Consider the following 19,410-nt stretch of genomic DNA (forward strand, 5'->3'; position numbering starts at 1 on the left):
ACTGATTTGACAATTCACGAAAACAGTGCGGACTTGTCACTGCATACGTCTATCTCACGATTATTCTATGACGCACTTGACAGTCCTTAGATTGAATTGACTTGTAAATATTGAGTATTTCAGTTTAGGGTCATTCTCAGAAAGGTGCACTAAGCATTTTTTGTTTTTATTTTAATTATATTGTTAATTGTTAGTGGTAGAGCCGCACTGTAGCCAGTTCTTTCTTTCTCGGTTTCGACGTGATACCGGAACAGACAGAGTTACTTTCAATTCATCACTCCATAGTATAAAACAAAGTCGCTTTTTTGTCTGTACGCTTAGATCTTTCAAACTACGCAACGGATTTGATGCGGTTTTCACAAATAAATAGTGTGATTCACGGTGTCTATGTATACCGTAACCGTGTTGTGCCGGAACGGGTCACCAGTATATAATATTATTTTAATGGAGTATGGATTCGTAGTATGTATCCCTGCCCGCATGCAGGTTACGAAAGAGACAGACATGTAATCTTAACAAAACAGTAATTCTTCAAAACTAATCAAAATATCAAATCGTGTTTACATATTTATGAATCAAACGGCGTATACAAATATTTGCCAAATTTGTGTGGTTATATGTATATGGAACCTATTCATGTATACTTATTTTTGCCTACGAGTTGGATACATTTAAATTGAATTTATTTAAGTATGCAACTTTCTGAAGCATTTTGTGATTACATAATACTGAAAAAGTTTAATGAATACAATTTTTTGGTGTCAGTAATAGATAAATATTTTTGAAACAATGTATGACTACATATTTATGCAACCTTGTTTTTGTATACATATTTTTAGACGTGACTGTACATGAAAAGGGTCGATCAAGTTTTTCTTGTTTGTTATTCTGTCCCGTCGTCCAAGAGACAACAGTGACAGTTCGTGAAAAAATTGTTATAAATTGCTACTAATGTGCTTAGCAGATAGTCCATAAAATAATGGGCTTGTAACTACGACAAAAATGTACGCTCTACGAATTATAACCACAGAAAACATAGAAACTCATGGTTTTAAAGAGTTGTCCAGGGGACGTAACCATGGCAACGCGGTACAGGGAAAAGTTGATTGACCCAAAAACAGTACCCGTAACTATCCGGGCCGGTAAAGAGTGTCACCTTTAAAAAAAACGAGTCAAAGACACATAACTTCTTTTTTTTATTATTTTTGTTCTGGGCTATGGAACAACCCGTAACCGACCGGACTATCGTAATTTGGCGGTAAAGAAAACTTTAATTTTTTTTAATTAATTGATGCTACTTAAAAATAGGTTTTTTTTTCTGGTGAGCGCCAAAGTTCGCATACTCTTCGCTAGTCATACCGTAATTTAAGTCCGAATCGTCGTTTGTCATACTTTTTTCCGACTGAAACCTTACATTTTTCTGAATTTTTTAAATGGTCATCCTATAGAAAACTATTGGTTACTTAGGTTAGGTTTGTTTTATAACAATTGTGAACAATTATTGGATTCAGAGAAAAAAAATTATGACAAACGATCATTCTGACAAATATACTCAGCGGCACAAAATTCGGCCCACTCTCCATACAAAATTACCTATTTCCGCATACCTATTATATGTATTTACCTATTTCTGCTTACATTTGGACTCAATAGGTATGCGAGCCGATAAGTATAGACCCTTTTTTCTGTTAATGAGGGCTATCGTTTTTTGTCTCACTAGATGGCGCACTGTTGCGTGAGGTTTTTAAGTATGGCTTTCAAAGTCTGTTATTACGGGCGTGAAAACAAAGTTTAGATTAAAATCATATTTAATACACCTTAAAACCGTACCATAAAAATATCGAGCATGCCACAGTGTTGCATAGTCCCCATTTTGTTCGGAAAAAAGGGAGGACAAAGGTTTCCGAAAGACAAAACTGTCTCAAAACACAGACATTCATTGCCCCGGTACGCATATTTGCCTTAATTAATTTCAGATATTGCAAAATACTCACAAAATTATTCTAATTATAAATAAACCCGCGTAGCTCACCCAAAAACTATGAGATTTGACATTTCGGAGACCTCACGCTACACTAGCGCCTCTAGTGGCGAATTCATACGCGATAGCCCTCATTAAAAAGGTTATTCCCATCGATAAAAAAACTATCAAGCGTTTCTAAAATTTTCATCCATTCCCCATTTTAAATGTTCAGATATAGGACAGATGTTTGAATAAAAACACAATTATTATACAATACAATTTTATTTTTATGAATAATGAAAACAAGTTTAACCGTAAAATAAAATGTACAGCGCAACGGAAAATACACAGCCTGTTAACGCAATAATATCACTAATAGTAAATAATCATAACACAATGCTTATTTTGTGCTCTAATAATACATCTAAACTTAGAACGAATCTACGTACAACAAAATTGCTAAATTGTGCCATAGGCATAATTTGGACTTTGTTAGCAAATGTTATGGTCTTTTTATATTTAGTCTTCACAGAAAGAAAATAAGTGTACAAGTGTACAACTTTATCGAATGAGAGCCAAGGCAAGTAGTACTCGTAAGGTTAAGAATGACAACGCTTTACAGCTTTACTCTTTCCCGCGTTTCATACCCCGCTTCTTAAGTTGTAAATTTACCTGCCCAACTATTTTTTTTTTGTTTTATGAACAAGAAACTGGTATGTCATTTATGAGAGAGTACGATGCCATAGAATAAGTCCTACAGGACACTGAGCGCGGTAGGATGCTATAGGTACATATTTAATAGTACAACTCTACATAGTCTCAATTTTTTAGTTACTTTCGAGGCGAGGCGATATCGCGCTAAACAAATAGTTTAATTAAAGTAAGAAAATGTTGAATGATCTGATCATATTGTTCTGATTATCATTGATCACATAGAACATAAATTTGATCGAGATTAACAATGCAATGAAAATTTTCGTAGGAACTGAAAAAACTAGTCTATAACGTTAATAATTTTATCTTGAGATTGAATAAGTCGCCCAATGTGATAGTTAACTACACTAAGATCTTTGTATTTCGATGGAATAAATCCATAAAGCAGCGTTTCCACCAGAGATGTGCTGTGCGAGGATGTTTAAATGGAGCGTTTCTACTGGTTAATGATAAAAAAAGAATTATCAAAATCGTACTACTCTGTAAAAAGTAATGCGTTGTACCTACATTAAAAAAAAATATACATATACGCGTCGACTTGAGAACCTCCTCTGTTTTTTTTTTCGTTGGTTAAAATCACATAAAAGCACATCCCTCGCAACACATCATCGCACATTATTGGTGGAAATGCTGCATAGCGCGTTTTCAAAATGTCAACTTTTCTTTTTTCCGTGTCATTCATTACGTACCAGTACCAGGCATGCGTTTCAAACAAAAACCGTGCAAGAGATGGGGCTCTTAAAAAAATGTAAAAGGAATACCGATACTGCTTTTACACTTTTTTTTCATTTTCAACCTTTGACCAATCAAAAGTTGATGAGGGCACTTTCCGTTTGCGTTGAGTGTTTTTACAAACTTTTAACTGCACGTGTTAGTCCCTAGATAGGTTTGAAATTTTTACTCTTTTACTTTTTAGATTCAAAATTTCTTAATGAGGGCTATCGTTTTTTGTCTCACTAGATGGCGCACTGTTGCGTGAGGTTTTTAAGTATGGCTTTCAAAGTCTGTTATTACGGGCGTGAAAACAAAGTTTAGATTAAAATCATATTTAATACACCTTAAAACCGTACCATAAAAATGTCGAGCATGCCAGTGTTGCATAGTCCCCGTTTTGTTCGAAAAAGGGAGGACAAAGGTTTCCGAAAGACAAAACTGTCTCAAAACACAGACATTCATTGCCCCGAACGCATATTTGCATAATTTTCAGATATTACAAAATATTCACACAATTATTCTAATTATAAAGTAGCTCACTCAAAAACTATGAGATTTGACATTTCGGAGACCTCACGCTACACTAGCGCCTCTAGTGGCGAATTCATTCGCGATAGCCCTCATTGCAATTATAAATTATTGACAACAAAAAAGGTTGTAAGTATTAAAAAGTACCTAAGCAAATGTAAGTAAAAACTAGTAAGTACATGCGATCTATCGTAATTTCCACGAACACAAAGTGAAAAGTTATTTCTTTTGCGAATAAGGGCGCAAGTGCTGATAATGCATTTTAATTATTTTTTTCGTGGCCTAAATTATATATTTGAAACTAATTTGTGCATAGCGAAACTATGAGACCTAAACATATTGAATCTATGACGTATAGAAATTCAACGCAGTGGACCCTATTTTGGTATAAAATAAATAAATTAACTTAAATAAAGTGAACACTAGTCATATTACTTCGTTTGAAATGTATTATTATAATAGAGATCGTTTTAACTTAAAATCTATGAGTTGTATATGTATATCGTTATTTGGTGTTTTTTCGTTTAGTTTACTGACAAACTTTGTACAGTAGTCGAGATTCGAAGCAAAAAATTATTTTGTACTAATTACCGTCTTTCTACTAGGGTGGGTTATACTTATGGGATTTTATCAGATATTACGAGAATTTAAAAAATGCGAAACTGTAACTGTTAATTTTACCTAACATTCGTAGATATATTTTGTAAGTATGAAATATAACTTCCAGCTGTTTGAAAACTATATTAACTAGTATGTTCTGACTTTTATTCTGATGTATTTGTACAGGATATTTATATTATAAGTTTCTTTTTAAATTTCCGGAGTTAGTTAAAAATGCTTATGCTGGTAAAAGTAGGTATCCATATAAAAAAAAAACGAATTGACTTTTATTTAACTATCAAATATTTTTACGCTTGAAAATATGTGGAAGTAATTCGAAATACATACAAACACAATTTTAATTTAACTTTTCTAATGCAACGTTAAGAATTATTATAATATATACTTACTTTACATAAGTTTTTATATGGTATAATATTATATAATAATATATAATCCATGCAATGTTATACTAACTCTGTAGGTACTTTTGGTACTATAATAATTGCTTACAAGGAAGGAATAGATGAATTAAAAATTGACTTGCTACGATTACTTATCTGAATAGCTTGGAAAGGTAAGAAAGAACGGGGGTGGATTTATAAAGGCTTACATATAGGGTACCTGTATACACTATAGTATATGGTAATGAGATGTCCTCCAGACCCGAACACGCTGTGCTGAGCTTTGTCATTCTGCTGAATAATTCTATTTAAAAGTAACCGCTAATTATTTATTTCTTGGATCTAGGCTCCAGCGTGCCTAGACAAGTTGCCAAACGCTTCGATTTTTAGTTGCACTAGTGAAATTAATTCAGTGCGATTAAGTACGTGATATTTCTGTGAACCTACTCTATTTTTAGCTAAAAGAATGTCGTAAGATGACTTACGTCTTTTATTTTCGTGTCTCATTATACTACTGTCCTTTTTTTAGCACAGCACTTGTATCAGGCCCGGAGGTGCGTTTTGGTCACAGTAGTCCAGGCTACCAAAGACACCCGTTCGGGTATTTGGTCAACAACTTTCTTAATTAAGCGATTGCATCATGGCATTCTTAGTTGGTGCTAAATGTCTGCACTTATTTTTGTACGAGTGAACAAAGTAACTACTAGTGATAGATGTAAGGTAAACGTACGAGTGCTGGTCACTGTTCCAGTAGTTGTCTTTTTTTTATTATTCGCAATAGAGGATTACGGTAGGGTGTCATCTACATAGATGCCCTATCATTTAATGCCCAATAGCGCTATTGAGCATCAGTGTGTCGAAAACTCGGATGTTTACCTTATTAAATTGGATACATTTTATCGCCATTTTGTATATTTATTTACATATTTATAATGCAAATAAAGAATAATAAAAATACGCGTCTACAGATTACAGTTAAAAATTAAGTTATTATAAAAAATAACTTATGTCACGAGAATAATGGGTACTTGTAAACTAAATGTTATCATAAGATCAATTCATCTCAATTCCTTTTAAGTCAAAACGAAAAAATATAAGTTCGCTCACTTGTACAAAAGAAGGCATATGACATCATATTATATCGTTTCACCTGCTTATTCTATACCTTTCGCTTTCTAATGTTTCCTATTAGCTCTCGCACACTACGGGATGCATCACAATACGTCGTCCCCTCTCTTTCTACTGCTAATGGTATATAAGTTTAAAATCTAAATGACTAGATCATCTACGGGCTAGATTACGCTGTTTCTCAAAATCAAGATTCTCATGATTGTATAATTTCACAACGATCACAGTGTTAGGCATTAAGTATATTAAAAAAATAATGAACTTGAGAAGTAATTATGAATGACACAAGTGTCAAAGTCACAAGTGAAAATGTGTCATTTGGTGATGAGATGACCTTGCATGAAATAATCACAATATCCGTGAATGTTTATATAACAATTAACCTTATAATCATTAGATACTTAAAATAATCTTGTAATGTATTTACTATTAAGCCAACTGTATCGTGACCCACTGCGGAACCTTTTCATATAAAATATCACAGTGATATATAGCCTGACTAGGAAAATCATTACGGCGCTTAATATGGCAAAGTTCTACGATGGATCAATAATCGAGTCGAATCGAGTGGTTCCATAATGTGTCAATGAGTCACGGCCAAACTGGTCAACCCTACAACCCAAATGGGACACCTATTAAAAAAAATCTCTTTCGAGAAGTTATTCGCCTTATCAGAGATGGTAACTATTTTTTATTAGTAGCGATCCGTTAATTTCGATTGTTTTGTAAAAAGAACCGTCACTTAGTAATGATTGAAAATTAATTAACATATCTGAGAACGAAGTAAAATAATAACCCTTCTAGAGCTAATCATGATTATACATTATCGTAGACTCTATTAGTTATATAAAAAAAAACTCTACACAAAACTACCCCTTCATGTTAATGTCGGCAACTTTGTTCGCTAAACTTGATCGCTAGCGCCCTGGTTTATTAATAGGTTACAAATAAATGGGACTCAAGGAGCAAAAATTGAAAATTTGAAATCGGACTGGTCTGAGTGGTCTGCATTACTTTTTTTAACTTAGATTTTTTTGTTCACTACGTCTCTTTTTGCCACTTTGGTTAGAAAAATACACTAAAGTCGCATTGCCAGCCATTTTGAGCTTAGTCTTGCTTGATAATACACTTTCCACAAGATGATCCATTTTCATAATTCCAATTTTTACAATAACAACACTTAATTCTTTTCTTGACAATTATTGACTCTTGATGGAGTTAACGTTGTTGCTCTCAACGGAAATATACGTCAAATAAGTAAGTCCAAGTAGAAAGCTACTCAGACTTAAGTACATACATACATTACACATATTAATCCGCAGTTTTCAGGCATGCAGGGGCATTTCGTATTTTCATTAATAGTTAATTGCAAAATGTAAGTAAATCAGCTACATCACATATTCGTTGTACACGCAAAACAACTATAATTTAATAATTCGATGTAGATCTTCGATATAATATTATTGCTTGTATCGATTATTGCTTACAATACATTACGACTGTTCTGAAGCTTGAAAAACTATGGAGTTGGTACTCGAAAAGAGAGTTGAAGGCGAGGGCAATATTGTAAAGTATTTAAACTTTTTTATAAAAAAACATGCCTGCCATTCATGAAAATACATAAAGCACAAACAATCTTAATCCCAGCTATCGTAGAAGCTTGTCAATAAGAGATATTCGTCATTCAATAAGCATCGTCATTTTGTCATAGATAAATTAAATTTACTGAGATAATATTCCATTGATGCTCAGGAATCAAATAGATTGTCTGTATAAAGCTTCTAACATTACTGTCATGATAGGGCAGATCGATCGTAACTTCGTTACCTCGTAAGTCCTCACGTACTTCAGAAAGCACAAATCATTTGTGAGAATAACTGCCAAATGTTCTTTGTGAAGTACTTATTTTCAATGAAAGAAGAACTTCAATTTAATAATTTTCAAAATCACAAATCGGCTCAGTCTGCAGAATTATGTATGTTTAAAAAGTCGGGACTTATGATGTTAATATTATATTTAAGACTGATATTTTGGTGAACTATTACTATTTGATTAAGTATTATTTACTTAAGCACTTAACTCTTCTCTATTTTTTCAAGCTTCTGGTACGGTCAGATATCACCATTCAATGACATTGTAAATATTGCTTTGAATACTTCACATTATTAATTGATCGATATTATCATTCTTAAAACGAGCCAAAATATGTATTTCTAACAACTGTTATTATTAAAGGATGGCAATAAGTCATGCGAGGAAAGACTTTTTAAAGGACCTATTTTTAGTTTCACTATTCAACATAAACATCAAAATAAAAAATAATATCTTTATGAAAAGTTAAATAAAATCCCTTTCAAAAGTCAGTCCTCCTATGATATAAAGATTAATTTATTAGACACAATTTATAAAAATGAAAACTCCTATTGATTCCAATAATTAGTTTTACCTGATAAAACAAATAAAACTTTACAAATACGTAATTTAGAAGTTTAAATTGAATGTAATATTTCACAATTTATGGTAATTATCACTTGTAGACAGTCTACTTATTAGCAAGGTTTGGTAAACTTTGACTTTCGTCCCCAAATACATTAGACAAACATGAATATTGCTTCAGTATTGCTTTTTCTTAATGCAAGTCTTATCTTTATTGCTATTCGCTATTTATAATGGCCTAATAGGTATATTATTCTAATGTATTTATTGCTTAAGTTAGTTGTGTATTGCTAGTTTGGACATTTTTTATATTATCACTGTTATTGAGAATTTGTTTTGCTTATTTCTGTGATCAAATCGTATCTTGTCACCTCTTTTTCCTTATATTCACGAACAGACACTGCTATCTGTCGTAGTCAAAAGATGCTACGGTATAATTGGTCCAAACACGCGCGGTTCAAATTTTAGATCAATTGTAGAACAGGGGAACCGTAATTATAAGAACCTTAATTTAACTTTGTTTGATAAATCAAGTTCCTTCGGCGCATTCTTCTTGGCAATGTTATGAAAAAGTGGCTTGTAAAAGAGCTCTTTGCAGTCTACCTACTCACAGAATAAACGTTTCGACTTTATTTTTTCTGATTTATCACCGCTACGGTTAATACAATAAAGTTATTGGCATCGTTTAAACAGTGTCATTCGTGAATTTAGGTGTAAATAAATTTAAAATAAATAACAACCACATTTGTTTAATAAGTAAATTAAATTAGTGTCTTCATTTCCATAATGCTTATCTATGTTAAGGTATCTTTTTAATTCACCCGTTTTTAAGAAGTTTATTATTTCGGGCTGCTATATCAGAGGTGACTTAGAAGTAGGTTTTCGAATCTTAGTTGAATTGATTTAGAAAATATTTTTAGATGTTTGGGGTTTTCCAATGTCATGACTAAACCATAGAGCGGTGAACCACCTCTCGCGTGAACTATCGAGACTAAATGTGACGATTCTAAGTTTTTTTAAATCTATAATATAACTGTTTCTTTATTATCTACTATAAAAGGTTTTAATACTACCTCTACAAAAATTGTAAAGAAGGAAAATTTTGGTACACAGGGAAATATTTACAATTAAATGTATATATTTTTGTATATAAGTTGGTTTCGTTAGTTAAGATACTTATCCATATTCACTACAATTACAATAACGTTAGTATAAATATTTGAATATAATATCTTGCTTTAGACTTTTTTTTAAAAGCATTTATTTCGCGTTTGCTACAAAAGACAATCGGGAGAGCTAGAGTACCGTACTTGAAAAGAGATCGAGGGAGGAGATGCGAAGGAGTACATAGAGATTATCTCTACACAGATGGAGACGAAGGAGACAAACTTAACTCTCGTCAATCTACCTAATCAATAATAAAAACAATCACATTATAAATTACTCAATATTCGATGTGAGATTCGTTTCAATTTCCAATATAGTACTCCAAAGCACCAAAAATATCTAAAAATCTACACAATTTATTTTGATTAAACAATAAATATAAACTACGTAAAACCTACCGTAGTATTGCTTATTCATTTACATAGTATTGCTTTATCGCGCGACCTTCGTCTTTAGCCTATTTTGTATTAAACAAAAATAAAAGAATAATCAATAGTGATTACTAGGGGAAATATTTAATACTAGATTTAAAATGTGGCACTACAACTACTATTAGGAATATTTGGAGTGGGAATATATAGTCTAGGATCGAGTACAGTGCCTCCCTAGGCATTGTGTTAGCTTCTGAAATCGAAACAAGTAAGAAAGAGCATAGGGCTGCCATTATACTCCTGGTTCACCTTATTTCGGTGGCATCTGGGAAGCATCCATGGATACTCTGAAAAGTGATGTACTTGGCAACAATGCCAGAAAATAATGTTGCTGGCAATAAACTGGGCAAATATGGATTGTTGCCAGATGTACTATTTGCTTTATATTTTTTATGCTGCCCCGAATAACTTTCTATTCGATCCCACCTCTCCTACTGGTGTTCCATATGAATTAAAAAAATGGCAGACCTACGCAAGACGATTTAATTTTACTGGAGATCATAAAATTCAAGGGAACAGTATAAACTTAAAGGACGTCTGTATAGGCTTTTTTAAATCTCGATTTAAGGCTTAAACTGACAGTTCTTGTATGGATCTGACAGGACTTAAGACCATTTAAACCTAGATTAAAAAGCCAGCCAGTGGACGTAAATTATTTCAAGTATTTTTTTATTCGAATCTGCGATAATCGGCTTACGAGAAGTTTAGAATTTAAATTCTTAATTGAACGTATTCAAATGAAACTTTTAATGTCAATTAGCAATCTCCAGTAAAGTATTTTAGGGAAAGACAATTTCGGAGAAGGATTACTATCAAAATAGCGTCTCAGACCATTCAGTAAGTGATTCTGGTCGGTGCCTCACTACGAGTACTTCTCCGTAAGAAAAAAGTATAGGACTCATAACTTATTTACTGACGCTTTGGGCTTAATACATTAACAAAGGAGCATCTTTTTAAAAGATTTTAATTGACTGGTTTAAATAAACTCACTAACGACGAATTGACTCGTGAGGCACTAACTAGGTAATAGAAGGGGCACCGGCCTCACAGCGCGGCCCGGCGGGAAGTACCCCCCGTCTACGTTCCTACGCTCCTAACGCTAAGTCAGGTACGTTCCTCGCATAAGCCGGCCGGCAAAAACTGCCCACGTTTGTATTTTTTGTTGAAAACGCATTTATAAAACTAGTTTCTCTGTAATATCACTTATTTTGAAGTAATGGTCGACGAAACTCGGCTGGGTTACAGGACTTAGATTATTGAACTGTCATACGTTCATGACATTGTCGGCTGGTTCAGGGTGATTTCTCGTCGTCTGGCGACGTTTTTATATATTATAAATCGCAGTAACAGTTATCCTCATTTAAGGTTACGGCACAATTGTCGCTTATCTAGTGGTCTGACAACTGCATATAGCTGCCTCAATTTCTGAACACTAACACCGTGTTTTAATCCATCGCGTAAATAAATAACCAGGGAACAAGCAATGTACATTGACAGTTCTGTAACCCATACACTTCTTTCGATCAGACTGGGTGTACCTACCGTCAGACCCGACGTTCATACTTCGAGAAGGTAACTTTAATATGAAGATACACAGACCGCGGGTCATTTAGATGGATGGGTGGGTACTATAACTTGGCCAGCAAGAGTCTGTATAACATAAAAAGGACTGAGTTTAATATTCACCCAGCCCAAAAACTTGAAATGGGGCTGTTTCAAATATACGTCGTTCGTTAAAGTCATGGTAACATATATTCTACAAGACCTTTTGAATGCGTTCGAATTGATAGGTACAAATACGCTTAAGCGTAAGAAATGCGATGTTATGTAAAGTTCATATTTTACGAGTACATAAAGCCATATAAAAGTAAATAATCTGACCCACTTCTTATTTGTTACCGATGTCGGGTTTGACGGTATTATAATTCACACATTTATAAGTAAGTAATGACATATTAAAAGCCACTCTCGTTTTTCATTTCATTGACAGAATTCAACTTAGTTTGATTTCAATTAAATTTAGTCACACTTAAAAAATAACGCAACGCGTATTTGTGGTTACATGCAAATAGCTCAAAGGCATAAAAAACGCTTCCGATGACAATATTAAAAACAAATGAAGCTGCATACGTGTTTCAGTATTGAGTTGTATCTTTTAACTTGAGTCGTTGTAAACAAAACAAGCATGTTGTTAAATGTTAACGGATTGGTTTTTAATGTAATACTTAAGCATTTGTTTCAGTGGTTTCCAATGCTGTTGTATTTATAAATGTGCGAATGCGTACTTCAGCTTCGGTTCAGTTTCCGTGTGAGGCCGGTGCGTGACTACTCTACGGACTAAGGGATACCAAGTCAGCGTCATGTCGACGGCGGTGCGCAACTTTTTTAGTGCCTACATTATTATTGCTTTTCGAATACCCTCTTCGCGAGCCTCGCTCGCCTCTAGTCTACTTAACCCTAGCTTAGACTACGTTTAGTTTATTGCCAGTTACTTCAACTTGTCTAATAATGCACGCTCAAACTAAAGGCATGCTGTCAGTTTAGCGCGGCCCTGCCTGCTTCCACAGGTAGGGTTACCACCTTATTTTAGGCAAATAAATGTTTGTATCTGAAAGGTTCGCGCCGTGTTTGACGCACGTAAGATTACGAGTAGAGTAAACTATGCTAGCATTTCTTCTATGGTTTCTTAATTAAGGCTGTTAGGCGCCTGTTTCAGTATTATGCTATTTGTTATGATGGTAACCCTAGCCACAGGGTGCGCCCGCCGCGTCGCCCCGCCGCAGCCCGTCCCGCTCGCCGCGACTGCTTAGCCGATATTCAAGCGTTCTAGTCACATTGTGATACATAAATTTAAGTATTTATAAAGCCCTTACTTGGCTTTATACCTAAACTGGATTGAGCGCTGTGACATAATCGTATGACAGATAGAAAAACTAAACTAGAGAATTGGATTTTGTTTTATTTGGTGACCAAGTTTATATGTGGGCCTTGGGTTATTAATATGTATACACGATGATTTTTAATTAGTGATTACAAGTTGAAAAACGTACTTAATAACTAGCTAACTTTGAATTTTGAATTTGAATCTGTTAAAACGATAATAACTGGATGCCTTCATGGTCTTCCTACATTTAATTGTTGAAGTCAAGTGTAGGTAGGTAGATCTTACGTAAATATTTACGACATCATAAATTAATGAATGTGTTTAACTACTTAAATAATATTGTCAACTTGTGTCAGTGAGATACCGTACTTAGGTTGATTGCTCTCGCTCTGACCGTTTCCTATAATCTTCTATCATCACAGAATTGTTAACTATCTTGCTCGGTAATATGTTTATTGTTTAATGTTTAACTGGCTAATAAAAGTTGGCACTCAGTCCAGTTTAGATATAAGTCGCTGGTCCTTCAACTAAAAGTATGGGGCTCGTCACAGACTTGCCTGATGATGGCCATACAACAGGTTCGTTTAAGACAGAAGTTATCATTACGTCACAGTCTTTGGAGTATTATTAAGTATCATTTTCCTGACAGTTGCTTCGGGGCATAATTTCATAATACGGCAATTTTCTGCAAGAACGCATAATCATGTGACATTTCCCTGCCTAGAGGCACAAATTGTGGGGCGTGCACTTACAGGAATAGTTCCCACGCTGTCACACTTCGGAATGTGACGGTTGCTTGCCCAGTTTTGCTTAAGAGCAGTGGGATTCGTCAGAGTGGGCTGCCCCACTACGAAGTGCAAAATTCGAACTTCTTATCTTGCCGTCCCGCTGACGCTAATATTATTTAATACGAGAGTGAGAGGGATGGTACGATACGAATTTCGAATTTCGTAGTAGCCCCCCTGGTTACTCTAGGCAATAGTCGCGGCGGGCGGCGCGGGCGCGGCGCGGACGCGTCGCCGCTAAGGCACTGCCGCGCGGCGGCGTGAGCGCCTTCGGACGGAAACTTTTGGCAAGTATCTTACCGAGGGATAACTGGGCGCACTGTCAGTGCAATGGTCGCTATGGTACATGTCAAGTTCACTACCAACAGTAAGCCCAGCCCCTGAGACGAAGCTGGCACCTAAACGCTCTGCTCCGTCCTCCGCTCCTCGGCTAACTTACACCCTATCTCTAACCTACGTAGCGGTTGTAAAAATCACCTACAAAAGATATTAGTTTCATCCATATTTCAATACTATGTATATAAGGGTATATTTTATCGACAAGTACATACATATAGGTAAATGTTTAACGTATCGGGACGTCTGACGCTACGGCCTACTGCCGCGGAGCGGCCTACGGGGTCGTACGTTATTCGTTGTTTGCGAAACGTTGCTCGAGTGTCACGCTGCGCCGGCGTCCCCTCCTCCCGCGCTCTGGCTCGGCACCACTTGCTTCATTCACGCACACATTCACACCTCACAACAAAATACGATTAAACTAGCCTCTGTGTTTGTCGGGTTACACGCCCACAAATACTTATTGCTTCTTTTGCTTCTGTTTTGTTTCAGCACAACCAAAATTCTTATTTTAAACGCACACAATGCCTCGCCGTTAGGGTCCAGAGCGCGCGGCTGACGGGGCCGCGGGCGCGAACGCTCCTAGTTTAAAATTTGTAAATTTATATTACACTATTAACTAAATTCATATTAATACTTTACGTTTAGTTGTAAACCATACGGCGGTTACGGTCCCTAGTTGCGTGTGTGTGGCCTAGCCCTGGTCGGGCGCCGGCTCGGGCTGCGGCGACTCCCCGTCGCGCGTGCACGCCGACTCCTGGTGCTTGTTGAGGTAGCTCTTCAGCGCGAACGTCTTGTGGCAACGCGAGCACTCGAAGTTCTTGTCGGAGGAGTGCGTCTGCATGTGCGCGCGCAGGTTGGATCGGTCCGCGAACGCCTTGCCGCAGTGCGCGCAGCCGTACGGCTTCTCGCCGGTGTGCGAGCGCAGGTGCCCCTGCAGCAGCCACGGCCGCGAGAACAGCTTGCCGCACACTCCGCACACGTGCGACAGCTGGTGCGTCAGCACGTGCATAGCCAACGCCGGCATCGACACGTAAGCCTTGCCGCACTCGCCGCACCGCTTCGCCGACACAGAGTCGAGGCTGCGGTGCGTCTGCTTGTGCCGCGACAGGTTGGACGACGTGGCGTAGCGCTTGCCGCATTCGCTGCAGGTGTATTTGGACTTGGGCTCCGGCTGGGGCGGCGGCTCGACGGGCGAGTTGACGTAGTTGCGACGCTTGGAGCGGCCGTCGCTGACGAAGAATGCGTCGTAGGTGTACGCGACGGTCTCGCGGGGCTTCTCGGAGCCGTCTTCTTCGAGGGGCTCGGGGGCGGCGGCAGCGGCTCGGGGGGCGCGGGCTCGGCGCGCGGCGGCGCGGCCAGGAACACGGCGTGCTGGCTGAGGTCGAGGATGGCGTGGGCCGCGTTCAGGTCTTCCTCCGCGCGGTGGAGATGTGCAGCGCGGTTCTCGAGGCAGTACGGCCGGTAGATGTCCTTTTTTTTGGGCGGGAGAGAGAGAAGGGCGCCAGTGCTGGTGTAGCACATGGAGATGGACTTGCCGCTCGCCGGTGGCGGAGGGGGAGAGACAGAAGACTGAAGCTGCACGTGGAGGAAGGGCTCGGAGGGGTCGGAGGCGGAGAGTTGCAGAAGGGCGTAGGAGAGCGGCGCGGCGTCCCCCGTCGCGCTCACCTCGCTCGGCAGCTGGGCCGTGAATTGTGTGGAAGGCTGCTCCTCGGTGTAGCCTGTGGACAAAAGGCCGGGATTAATCCACGGGACTATAAACAAATAAAGTCAAATATTCTGAGACGCCAGCCACTGTTTAGCGGTGGGTATAGCGGCGGCTCACTGCTAATAGAACCTATGACCGTAACTCGAAGCGTCGGTAGACCTGCCGCAAGGACGGACGATCTGATTAGCATGGCATGAAGCTATTTAAAATGGCCTCTGTCCAGCAGTGAACATTCCGCTGATATCATAATGATTTAACAGTGAACGGTAAAGGTTATCACAGAAAAGGCCCTTAACAACATGTCATAACATAAAACGAACTAAGTTATAAGTGATCTCGTGAAAACGCGAACAAGGAAGCGAAGTGGTCCTTATCCTAAATCAATTTCTGCACTGACAACTGAGCAAACAGGTTTTATGTATAAACTATGGCATTCCTACTTGAAACAGGTTCTCATATTTTCCTTGTTTGATTAGGACTTATAGGTATTTCTACTGATAATTTACTGAATCAAGCAACATTTTGAGGCCCATCGATATTATTTGTTCGTAGGGTCCATCACATGTTACCCTCCCTAATGTACACTTTAGTGATTTACAGGCCAGTGCAAAAATATCTTTCTAATAGCTTTTGCCCACGGCTTCGCCCGCGAGGAATTCGGTTATCGCGCGCTGTTTCCTCGGTTCCTGTGCATTTTTCCGGGATAAAAAGTAACTTATTTATGTCACTCTCGGGCCCATAAACTATCTCTATGCCAAAAATCACGTCAATCCGTTCTCCGTTTCGACGTAAAAGACGGACAAACATACAAACACACAAACATACAAACACACACTTTCGCATTTATAATATTAGTATTGGGTTGAAACAACGAAAAAAAATTACCACGGTCATATTACGTCGAAATAAGAGTCAGTGTACACTATTTTTTGAACGTCGAATTACACAGAACAGAAGGCGCTACGGGGTTATTTATGTGTAGCGTGGCAGGTACAGTCAACATCAAAAGTAGCTGGACACTATCATACTTTGTCGTTTTACAGCCACGTACTAAACGACATGCAAGATTTCCAATGTGTCAATGGGACAGAGTAAAAAAGTGATCCGCTACTTTTGATGCTAACTGTACCCTAAAAATAGGTTAGTCCGCCAAGTATCTTAAAAAGGCAGTCTTTAGCCTATCGGCCGATGATCGAATAGCTGAGCGGTTAAAGCTTGAGGTCCCGGGTTCGATTCCTGGTCGGGGCAGATATTTGTATAAAAAAATTCTCGAGTCTTGGGTGTTTGATATCTATAATTATGTACGAATAAACAGCTACTTAGTTAAGTATATTTATCCATTGTCCAGTACCATAACACAAGCTTTGCTTACTTTGGGACTACAGTGCTTTCATAGTAAGACAGCCGGTGAAATTACTGGCACCTGAGGTATTCCATCTTAGGCCTCTAGGTTGGCAACGCATCTGCAAGACCCCTGGCGTTGCAGGTGTTTATGGGCGGTGGTGATCTCTTACCATCAGGAGACCCACTTGCTCGTTTGCCATCCAGTCGAATAAAAAAAAAAAAATGTAGCATGGTGCGGGTGACACTTGATGCACGTTTCGTTTTACTCAAAAAAAGTTGCTGCGGGCTTAATATCCAAGGTGCTCGTTCAATCACGCATTCCTGAGGCTATAAGGAGTAATAACTGTTGAATGAACCTAGGTCAAATGATGTTTTTTAACTTTTTATTTTTTCATTCATAATAAAAATCAGGGTCAGGAGTACTTAAAACCGATGTGCGTGCATGAAAAGATTGATGAATGTAGAGGAAGCGAGAGTTGTATGCCAGAATCGTAGCAAGTGGAAGGATGTAGTCTCTGCCTACCCCGTTGGGAAAGAGGCATAATCCCAGCACCTCCACCACTTTCATAGAAACTTTTTTGCATAAAAATGAAAATATCTCATAAACTAAGCATATTTAGACCTGGGTTCATATAACATTCTCACGAGCTCACGAGCACGAGTATATCTCAGTTGTAGCCTGAATATGACTAGCGTAAAATATTTGAACATAAAGAACTATATTATACGACATAAATTTAAGCTATCAGACTTTTATAATCAATAAATTAAATTCAAAGCACATTAAGCGAAGAAACTTAATATGCATATTATATGTAACGTAACACCAGAGCCTCGTTTAGTCATGGGACCTAAGACCTAATGGATCTTGAATTATATCGGTACTTATTAATTGCTAAGTAACGAATATTCTTGCAAACTCCGTTTAGCCTTACTTGTGGCAAGTAATATTCCAACCTAGAATTTCACTAATATTCTCATCAAAGTTAGCGTAATGATCGGATTAATGATGACATAATTATGGTTAAGATTTTAAATTATTAGTTTTATCGACTCAAGTTTCGACACTTTGACTCTCTAGTCTTATGTGATATTGACAGCTGTCACCCGCACCACGCTACAATGAAAGTACTGTAGGTCGATTACGGATTAGTGTTGTCACGCGATTTATTTCATATATCGTAATGCTATGCTTTCCTACCATTTATGGAGGGGACACTTTGTTAATACAGGGAGTCTTAAGTTACCCAAGTGAATTAACGTACAGGGTGTTAGTTACACGCTGTATAGACAAAACATATTCCTGTCTGTAGAAATAGAAACAATCGATTTGACAATTTGTCGGTGTTCAATCGAGTCAACAAATCGTTACCGCCTCGGTGACTGCAGCATTTCGATTAATTAAATTCGAACACTGCGCGTCGAATAAAAAGGACTATCGATTAAATCGTCACAGCTTCTATTTGCGATGGCAGTCTGATATTGATTGGAACTGAATTTTAATGAAAGACCGCTTCAGTTCAATTTGTTATAACAGAGTTTCTTTCTCACTGCGCCGGCTCTATTTTTTTTATTAGCGTACGGATTTTTTAAATTATGTTCTGACGCTATTTTAGAAGCTTTCATATCACTTTTTATTTATGCACGCTGTTACAAAAATAGCCGTAAAGTAGATATGGGTGAAATGGTCCGTTATAAAGATCCATTTAGAATATTTGAAAACCGTAGTATTACTGTATAAGCAAAAAAAATTTTTTTTTCATCGGCATGCGTACCCTATTTCAGTAAAATTAAATAGTAAACTACGCATTATGTACATTTTGTTTCCTATCCCGCGGGAATTTCCGACATACTCTTCTTAGTGAAACTCTGAGCCTCAAAAATATGTCTGCCAAATTACAAGTCTATGGCTTCAGTACCTTCGGCTCGGCGATCATGAATCAGCCAGGGCGAAAATGTTAAATGTTAGAAAGAAAGAAAGAAAAAAAAATACTAATATTTAAAAAGTATTAGTATTTTAAATAGAAATAGATAGACTAAAGATTAGAAGAGTAGCGAAGCCTACAACTAATGGAAATACAGCTCAATGAAAGCAGGCCGCTACATAATCTAGTATAGGTAGTCATTCACGATTACGCGTGCCGTGATTCTTATTACAATGTCATTAATGTCTAATTTTGACAAAATCACGCGTCTTAGTGGATGGCACTAGGTATAATGCTGTACGTTGTAGGGAACGCAGGGAACGTAGTAAAGTTTTCATCGTAA

At 37.4% G+C, this 19,410-nt stretch overlaps 1 pseudogene; it reads right to left on the reverse strand.

Moving 5' to 3' along the window:
* Positions 1 to 5,264: 5,264 nt before the first annotated feature.
* The window catches only part of LOC141436921 (uncharacterized), a 49,476-nt pseudogene continuing 35,330 nt past the window's right edge, over positions 5,265 to 19,410 (reverse strand).

This window comes from Choristoneura fumiferana, chromosome Z (genome assembly GCF_025370935.1).
Source record: "Choristoneura fumiferana chromosome Z, NRCan_CFum_1, whole genome shotgun sequence".
In the NCBI taxonomy this organism is placed as follows: Eukaryota; Metazoa; Arthropoda; class Insecta; order Lepidoptera; family Tortricidae; genus Choristoneura; species Choristoneura fumiferana.